Source organism: Triticum urartu, chromosome 4A, assembly GCF_056163025.1.
Source record: "Triticum urartu cultivar PI428250 chromosome 4A, HENAU_Tu73, whole genome shotgun sequence".
Classification (NCBI taxonomy): domain Eukaryota; kingdom Viridiplantae; phylum Streptophyta; class Magnoliopsida; order Poales; family Poaceae; genus Triticum; species Triticum urartu.
In genome coordinates this window covers 419,935,779-419,943,569 of record NC_141876.1, presented here as the reverse complement: position 1 = coordinate 419,943,569, position 7,791 = coordinate 419,935,779, and the positions used below count along the sequence as shown (strand labels likewise).

General features: G+C 45.5%; 1 pseudogene; it reads left to right on the top strand.

Annotated features, from left to right (window-relative positions):
- Positions 1 to 293: 293 nt before the first annotated feature.
- On the top strand, positions 294 to 435 carry LOC147976030 (small nucleolar RNA Z247; annotated as a pseudogene).
- The last annotated feature ends 7,356 nt before the right edge of the window (positions 436 to 7,791 follow it).

Genomic DNA, 7,791 nt, shown 5'->3' with positions numbered 1-7,791 from the left:
AGGACGGCAAGCCCACCGATGTGCCGAAACATCTCACCGCGTTGGCGCAAGACTCCCAGGTGCTCAGCTTCATCTTCAATTCAATCTCTGCTCCTGTGATGATCCAAGTCGCCCACTGCACCAAGGCCGCCGTGGCATGGACTGCAATCAGAGAGATGTTTCTCTCCCAGACGCAGGCCAACATCGTCAACATGCGGATCGCCCTCTCCACCACCAAAAAGGGCACCGCGACCATCGCCGAGTACATCGGGCGCATGAAAGCGCTAGGCGACGAGATGGCTTCAGCAGGGAAGCCGCTCGACGATGACGACATGGTCTCCTACATCCTCGCCGGACTCGACTTCGACTACATCTCCTTTGTCTCGTCCATCTGCACTGTGAGGACTGAGCCCATCAAGGTAGCTGAACTTTATTCTCAGCTGATTCGTTTTGAAAAGCGTCTTGCCATGTTTGAAGGGGGAAATCAGTCCTCTCAATCCTCGGCCAACGCCGTGTCTCGTGGCCGTGGTGGTTTCGGTCGCGGAGGCGGGCGTGGAGGCCGTGGAAACGGAGGAGGCCGCGGCAATGGAGGCCGTGGCAATGGAGGCGGTGGCCGCGGCAATGGAGGCCGTGGCAACGGCAATGGAGGAGGCAACGATCTCCCTGAGGTTGTTTGCCTGATTTGCAAGAAGCCAAACCACACCGCCATCGAGTGCTACCGCCGCTTCGACATCTCCTTCACCAAGAACGAGAAAAGTGCAGGCTCGGCCACCACCTCGTCCTATGGAGTGGACACAAACTGGTACCTGGACACGGGGGCCACGGACCACATCACCAGCGAGCTCGACAAGTTGACCGTCCGCAACAAGTACAACGGCAACGAGCAAGTCCATACTGCAAACGGGGAAGGTATGGAAATTTGTCATATTGGTCAATCCACTGTTCAAACCCCCACTCGTGATCTTCATCTCAAAAATATATTGCATGTACCCGATGCCACCAAAAATCTTGTCTCAGCTCATCGTTTATCCACTGACAACAATACCTTTCTTGAAATTCACCCACGTTTATTTTTCGTTAAGGAACAGGGAACGAGGAGAACCCTTCTCCAAGGCAGGTGTAAACGTGGTCTTTACCCCCTATCATCGGCTCCGGTGACCTCCAGCAAACAGGCGTTTGGTGTCAATAAAGTGTCCACGGACAGGTGGCACAGTCGGCTAGGGCATCCTTCTTCAACCATAGTTCGTCATGTCCTTAGCCACAACAACATTCCTTTTTCAAGTAGTGAGTTGAATAAAGAAGGTGTTTGTGACGCTTGTCAATTAGGCAAGAGCCACCAACTGTCGTATCCTAGTTCGATCAGTGTATCTAAAGCTCCTTTAGAGCAAATTTTCTCCGATGTATGGGGGCCTGCCCGTGATTCTATCAATAGGAAAAACTATTATGTGTCCTTTATTGATGATTATAGCAAATTCACATGGATCTATCTTCTCAAGCATAAGTCTGAAGTCTTCAAAATCTTTCATGAATTTCAAGCATTAGTTGAAAGGTTGTTCAATAGGAAAATTATCACCATGCAAACTGACTGGGGTGGTGAATATGAACGTTTAAATTCCTTCTTTCGCCAACTAGGAATCACCCACCATATCTCCTGTCCTCATGCTCATCAGCAGAACGGATCAGCTGAAAGAAAACATCGTCACGTTGTCGACGTGGGTCTTTCTCTCTTGGCTCATGCCTCCATGCCTTTAAAATTTTGGGATGAGGCTTTTCTCTCTACCACATATCTCATAAATCGCACCCCTAGTAAAGTGATCAACTATGAAACCCCCCCTGGGTCGTCTGTTTCATGAACAACCAAACTATCATTCCCTTCGAGTTTTTGGATGTGCCTGTTGGCCAAACCTCCGTCCCTATAATTCCAAAAAAATAGAATTTCAATCCAAACAATGTGTTTTTCTCGGATACAGCAATCTTCACAAAGGTTTTAAATGCCTTGATGTTGCTGTTGGCCGAGTCTACATATCTAGGGATGTCATCTTTGATGAGATGGTTTTTCCTTTCAAAGCTTTAAACCCTAATGCAGGCACTCCCCTTCGATCTGAGATCTTATTGCTACCTGAAACTACCCTGTCTGAGCCTATTGATCATGGGGGTGAACGAGTGCTTGATCAACATGCAAATTTTCCTGCTAATTCTGGTGAAAATCCAGCCCCTGTGCGTCATTTTATGCAGGCAGTACAAGACAAAAACGGCGCAGAGCACGATGGAGATTCAGGTGCTGCTGCCGCTGATTCCGAGGATGACAGCGCAGGTGCAGACGACAGCCCAGGGGAATCCACCTCGGATCGCACCCCTCCTAGGGGGCGCGTGTGCGCGTCAGGTGCTGCCTCCCCAGGTGGGCCAGGAGGGCGCGTGGGCGTGTCGGGCGTTGGCTCCCCAGGTGGGCCAACTTCTGAGCTGACCGGTCCCTCGCGTCGGGCGCTGCCTCACGATGACCGCCAGGTGGACCAACCTGGTGTGGGCGCGTCAGCCAATGCCGATGTGACAAGGCGGGATGTCGGATCCCCGGGCACTGACGATGGGATCGACATGGGATCTCGTGCAACTGATGGCAGGATCGACGTGGGATCCCGCGCGGCTGTGATTCCCTCGGCCGGATCTTCTGCGGCGTAGCCTCATGCAGCTCCTGATATGTCGCCTCGCAGGACAAGATCACAACACGGTATTGTAAAACCACAAATTCGTACAGATGGTACGGTCAGGTATGACAAGCTCAAACCTCGGTTTGGAGGCTTAACAACTACTGGTGAGCCAAGTAGTTTGCATGAAGCTCTAAGTGACACAAAATGGAAAATGGCTATGAATGATGAGTATGGTGCTCTTATTAAAAATAAGACGTGGCATCTAGTTCTACCAACACGAAACAAGAATATCATTGATTGTAAATGGGTTTATAGAATTAAAAGGAAAGCAGATGGTCAAGTTGATAGGTATAAGGCAAGATTAGTAGCCAAAGGTTTTAAACAGAGATATGGTATAGATTATGAAGATACCTTTAGTCCTGTTGTAAAGGCAGCTACTATCAGACTTGTTCTCTCTGTTGCAGTATCAAGGAATTGGAGCCTAAGGCAATTGGATGTTCAGAATGCGTTTCTTCATGCGTTCTAGAGGAAGAAGTCTATATGAGACAACCACCTGGTTATGAGGTAAAAGGAAAGGAGAATTATCTATGCAAACTTGATAAAGCTCTGTATGGACTAAAACAAGCACCTAGGGCTTGGTACTCCAAGTTAAGTGAAAAACTTCAAATACTTGGTTTCAAATCATCCAAGGGCGATACTTCTTTGTTCTTCTACAGAAAGGGAAATATCACTATTTTTATGTTGGTTTATGTTGATGATATTATTGTTGCTAGCTCATCACAAGATGCAACTGTAGCATTGCTAGAAGATCTTAAGAAGGATTTTGCCTTGAAAGATTTAAACCCTAATGCAGGCACCCCCTTCGATCTGAGATCTTATTGCTACCTGAAACTACCCTGTCTGAGCCTATTGATCATGTGGAAGCGTATGCCTTTGAGCAGGGACGCGTACGTGTTATATAGGCAATGCAGATTACATCATGCAGCAGTTAGGTTGTGGATTGATCCTCAAGAAAACTATACAAGAGATAAGGATAAACCCTAACAACCTAACCACCTAGATTACAATGCACACAATCTACCTACCTCTCTACGGTATACGGTTTACAATACCGTATACCTTGTACATGACTCTTTCTAACACGCCCCCTCAATCACAGCTTCACCAAGTTGAGATTTCCCTTGAAGTCTTCTAACTTCTTCCATGACAAAGCTTTGGTAAACCCATCTGCAACTTGATCACCTGTGGGAATAAAACGGATATCTAGTAGTTTGTTAGCTACTCTCTCTCGAACAAAATGATAGTCCACTTCTATGTGTTTTGTCCTTGCATGAAACACTGGATTTGCTGACAGATATGTGGCACCAATATTATCACACCAGAGACGTGCAACTGGTGAGTGCATAACTCCAAGTTCACGTAGCAAAGTTTGAACCCAAATAATCTGGTAAGAATTTCCCCTCTTATGCTTAATCCATATTTTTTGATATCTACTTGTGATCTGCTCAATCTTCACAGGCTGATGATCCATTTTGGAAGAGGACAACACAGGATAAACCGGCCAAGCCGACTCATGTGAAAACCAAGGCTCACAAGAAGCCCACCAAGAAGAAAACTACCGAGTCCGCTGACTTAAACATTGATAATGATGATGATGATGATGATCATGAGTCAGAGGTAGAATTTGATTCTCTTGGCTCCTTTTTTATACATCTCATTGACAATGATTGTTGCCAGGATGACACAGAAGCTAGCCGTGCAGGCGACGCAGAGGTAATTATTCTTTCTTCCAGCTCAGAACCTCTGCCAACACAAAAAACCCGACAAGCAAGCCGGAAAGTAAGCTTTTCTCACCCTCTAGCTCACTTGGATCCAAACTTTCTTTTGAAGAAACAACAACATGAAGCTCGCCGCACGACCCAGCTTAGCGGCAATGTGATTACTTCTGCCGGCTTACCAAACACTCCGCTTCGCAAATGCTGTCCAGAGGTCTTACATATTTCTGACATACTTTACCCCGAGGCGGGTTATTTTCAGCAACCTCTTAACCCGTCTAATTCAAACTATTAGGGGACTTCTCATTCCTCCTCTGGCGAGTCAACATGAACACAAATTCCAGCTTTCAAGACCGTACCTGGGTAAGATCATTTTCAATTAATCCGACCTTATGCTTGATCATCACCTTGACTTCATTTTACTTCTTATTTTTCAGGGGCCAAGTTAAGCCCAGCAAGAAGGCCAGGCTAGCTAAGCCGGCTGATGATATTAATATGTCTGAATTGGAGAAGCAGCCAGAGTCTCCTCATCCTCAACAAACTGCAGAAGCCACAATATATAACTCTCCTCCGGAAGATCGTGAAGCTTCCATGGACCATGTGGATGTTGAACCGACTACCTCTAAGCCGCCAAGCCCAACCAAACCTTCCAAGGAGAAGATTGATTATGTTGTTGTCACTGGTGTTGGATTCACAGCTCCGGGTCAACCTAACGTCTTATCCAAGCACAACGCTAAGGAGGAAATTGCTGCTGAAGATAAAGGCAAGTGGAAAACAGACTTGGAGAGCTATACTCATTTTAGCGCCCAAGATCTCCATTCTGGCTTTTTAAATCGCCTGTACACAAGCCATGACTTTGAAGCCGGCTTAGTAAATTTAATGAAGGAGCGCTATGAGGTAAACACTACAATCCCTTGTTACATGAATATCCTTCCCCTTAGATGCCAAGTTTATTGACCATGATAGAATAACATGTGATGTAAACTTCAATAATTGCATATATCAACTCCTTGTAGCCCTCAAGGGCCAGCTTAATAAATATATTGAGTCGGAACTTCTTAACCCAACAAGAATTAACATTGCGTCCGTAGCCCCCAAGGGTCGGCTTAACAAAATATGTTACGTCGAGACTAAGCATCTTCCAGAAATCTAGCAAGAGTTAACATTGTGTCCGTAGACCCCAAGGGTCGGCTTAACAAAATATGTTAAGTCAAGACTAATCATCTTCCAGAAATCCAGCAGGAGTTAACATTGCGTCCGTAGCCCCCAAGGGCCGGCTTAAAAAAATATGTTAAGTCGAGACTAATCATCTTCCAGAAATCCATGATTCCAGTCATAGCCTTCGAAAACCGAATCATCCTCCTTTATCTGGGGTCAGCAAATAAAGTCATGTTTGAAGAGCAATATGCATTAGCCCCCAAGTGCCAAGTATAATACTTGTAGTGTGCTTGGGACTTCAGAATGTTTGCAGAAGCAATAGACATTAGCCCCCAAGTGTCAAGTATAATACTTGTATTGTACTTGGGACTTCAAATAAATTCATTGCCATCTTATTTACTGTTTACCTTTGTAGTCTGAGCTTAACAGTAAATAATCCTAAGTCACCGACCTCCAAGAAAATATCAAGTCACAACAAGCAGAAACATCCAAGGCCAAGGATGAACTAACTAGTGCCTTAGCAACTATGGAAAAAAATGAAGGAAAGCTTCAAGGCGGAACAAACAGGTTGGGAGACAGAAAGGGCAGCTCTGCTGAAAAGGGCTGAAGATGCTGAAGCGGCCCTTGAGCCGGTATCTTCAGAGCTTGCCGGCTTACAACAGCAAATAAATGCCATGACTGCTGCTGTATTTGGTAAATTAATTTCCTCTTACTCTTTGAACATTTCTTTATCCATCATGCTCCTGGCTTACAAACATCCTTAATACCGCAGGATCCCGGGTTAACCATCTAGGCTCAGATATGCGGAAGAAGCTGAAAGCTGCTTATACACTCATAGAGCAGCTCTATATTGGCGCACAACGAGCCATCTGCACAACCGCCCACAACATACCAGCTCCAACCCTTATCAAGGATACGTTGGACAAACTATCCATGCTGCCTGAACGGATTGGGGAATTAAAAAAATCAGCTACCAGAGCCGGTGCCCTTGCCGCACTAACCCGGGCCAAAGCGTGGCTAGTTGATCTTGAGCCGGCAGACTTGGCCAACGGCTGCCCAAGCATAAAAGAAGATGGATCACCCTTTACTGCAGACGACTTAGCCACTCTTACTAGGGAAATGTGTACTTTGGCTAGCAAACTGGCTGAAGAAACTGATCTGACCCATTATCAACCGCTTTTATGATGCCAATAATAAGAAGGTGAAGGTGCCGACTCATGATGCTCCGGACCTGACTCCTCCAATCTGTAAGCACACTTATGCCTCTAATGTTGATCCATCCACACTTATAAGTGATGAAGCTGTATTCAGAGCATTAATGGGGATCGACTGGTCAACCACTAACTTCCAGCCATTGGGTGAATAGGAGGTAGATGAACAGGGGATGGACGAGCCGCAACCTTCAACACAACAAGATCAGGAGTCGTAAGCCGTTGGCTGGCTTAACATCTGCTTTCTGTGAGAACTGCTAAAACAATTATTCCTGTGGGGCACTTGGTGCCGTTGTAATAGGCTGTAATTAAATCCTTGATTTGCCATGCCATCGTGCATGTGTTGCCTTGCTTGATACTATTTCTACCTCTTGAGCACTTGCGTTGGTTTTCCCTTGAAGAGGAAAGGGTGATGCAACAGAGTAGCATAAGTATTTCCCTCAGTTTTTGAGAACCAAGGTATCAATCCAGTAGGAGGCTACGCGCGAGTCCCTCGCACCTACACAAAACAAATAAATCCTCGCAACCAACGCGATAAGGGGTTGTCAATCCCTACACGGTCACTTACGAGAGTGAGATCTGATAGATATGATAAGATAATATTTTTGGTATTTTTATGATAAAGATGCAAAGTAAAATAAAAGGCAATGAAAATAGCTAAGTGTTGGAAGATTAATATGATGGAAAATAGACCCGGGGGCCATAGGTTTCACTAGTGGTTTCTCTCAAGAGCATAAGTATTTTATGGTGGGTGAACAAATTACTGTTGAGCAATTGACAGAATTGAGCATAGTTATGAGAATATCTAGGTATGATCATGTATATAGGCATCATGTCCGAGACAAGTAGACCGACTCCTGCCTACATCTACTACTATTACTCCACACATCGACCGCTATCCAGCATGCATCTAGAGTATTAAGTTCATAAGAACAGAGTAACGCTTTAAGCAAGATGACATGATGTAGAGGGATAAATTCATGCAATATGATAAAACCCCATCTTGTTATCCTCGATGGCAAC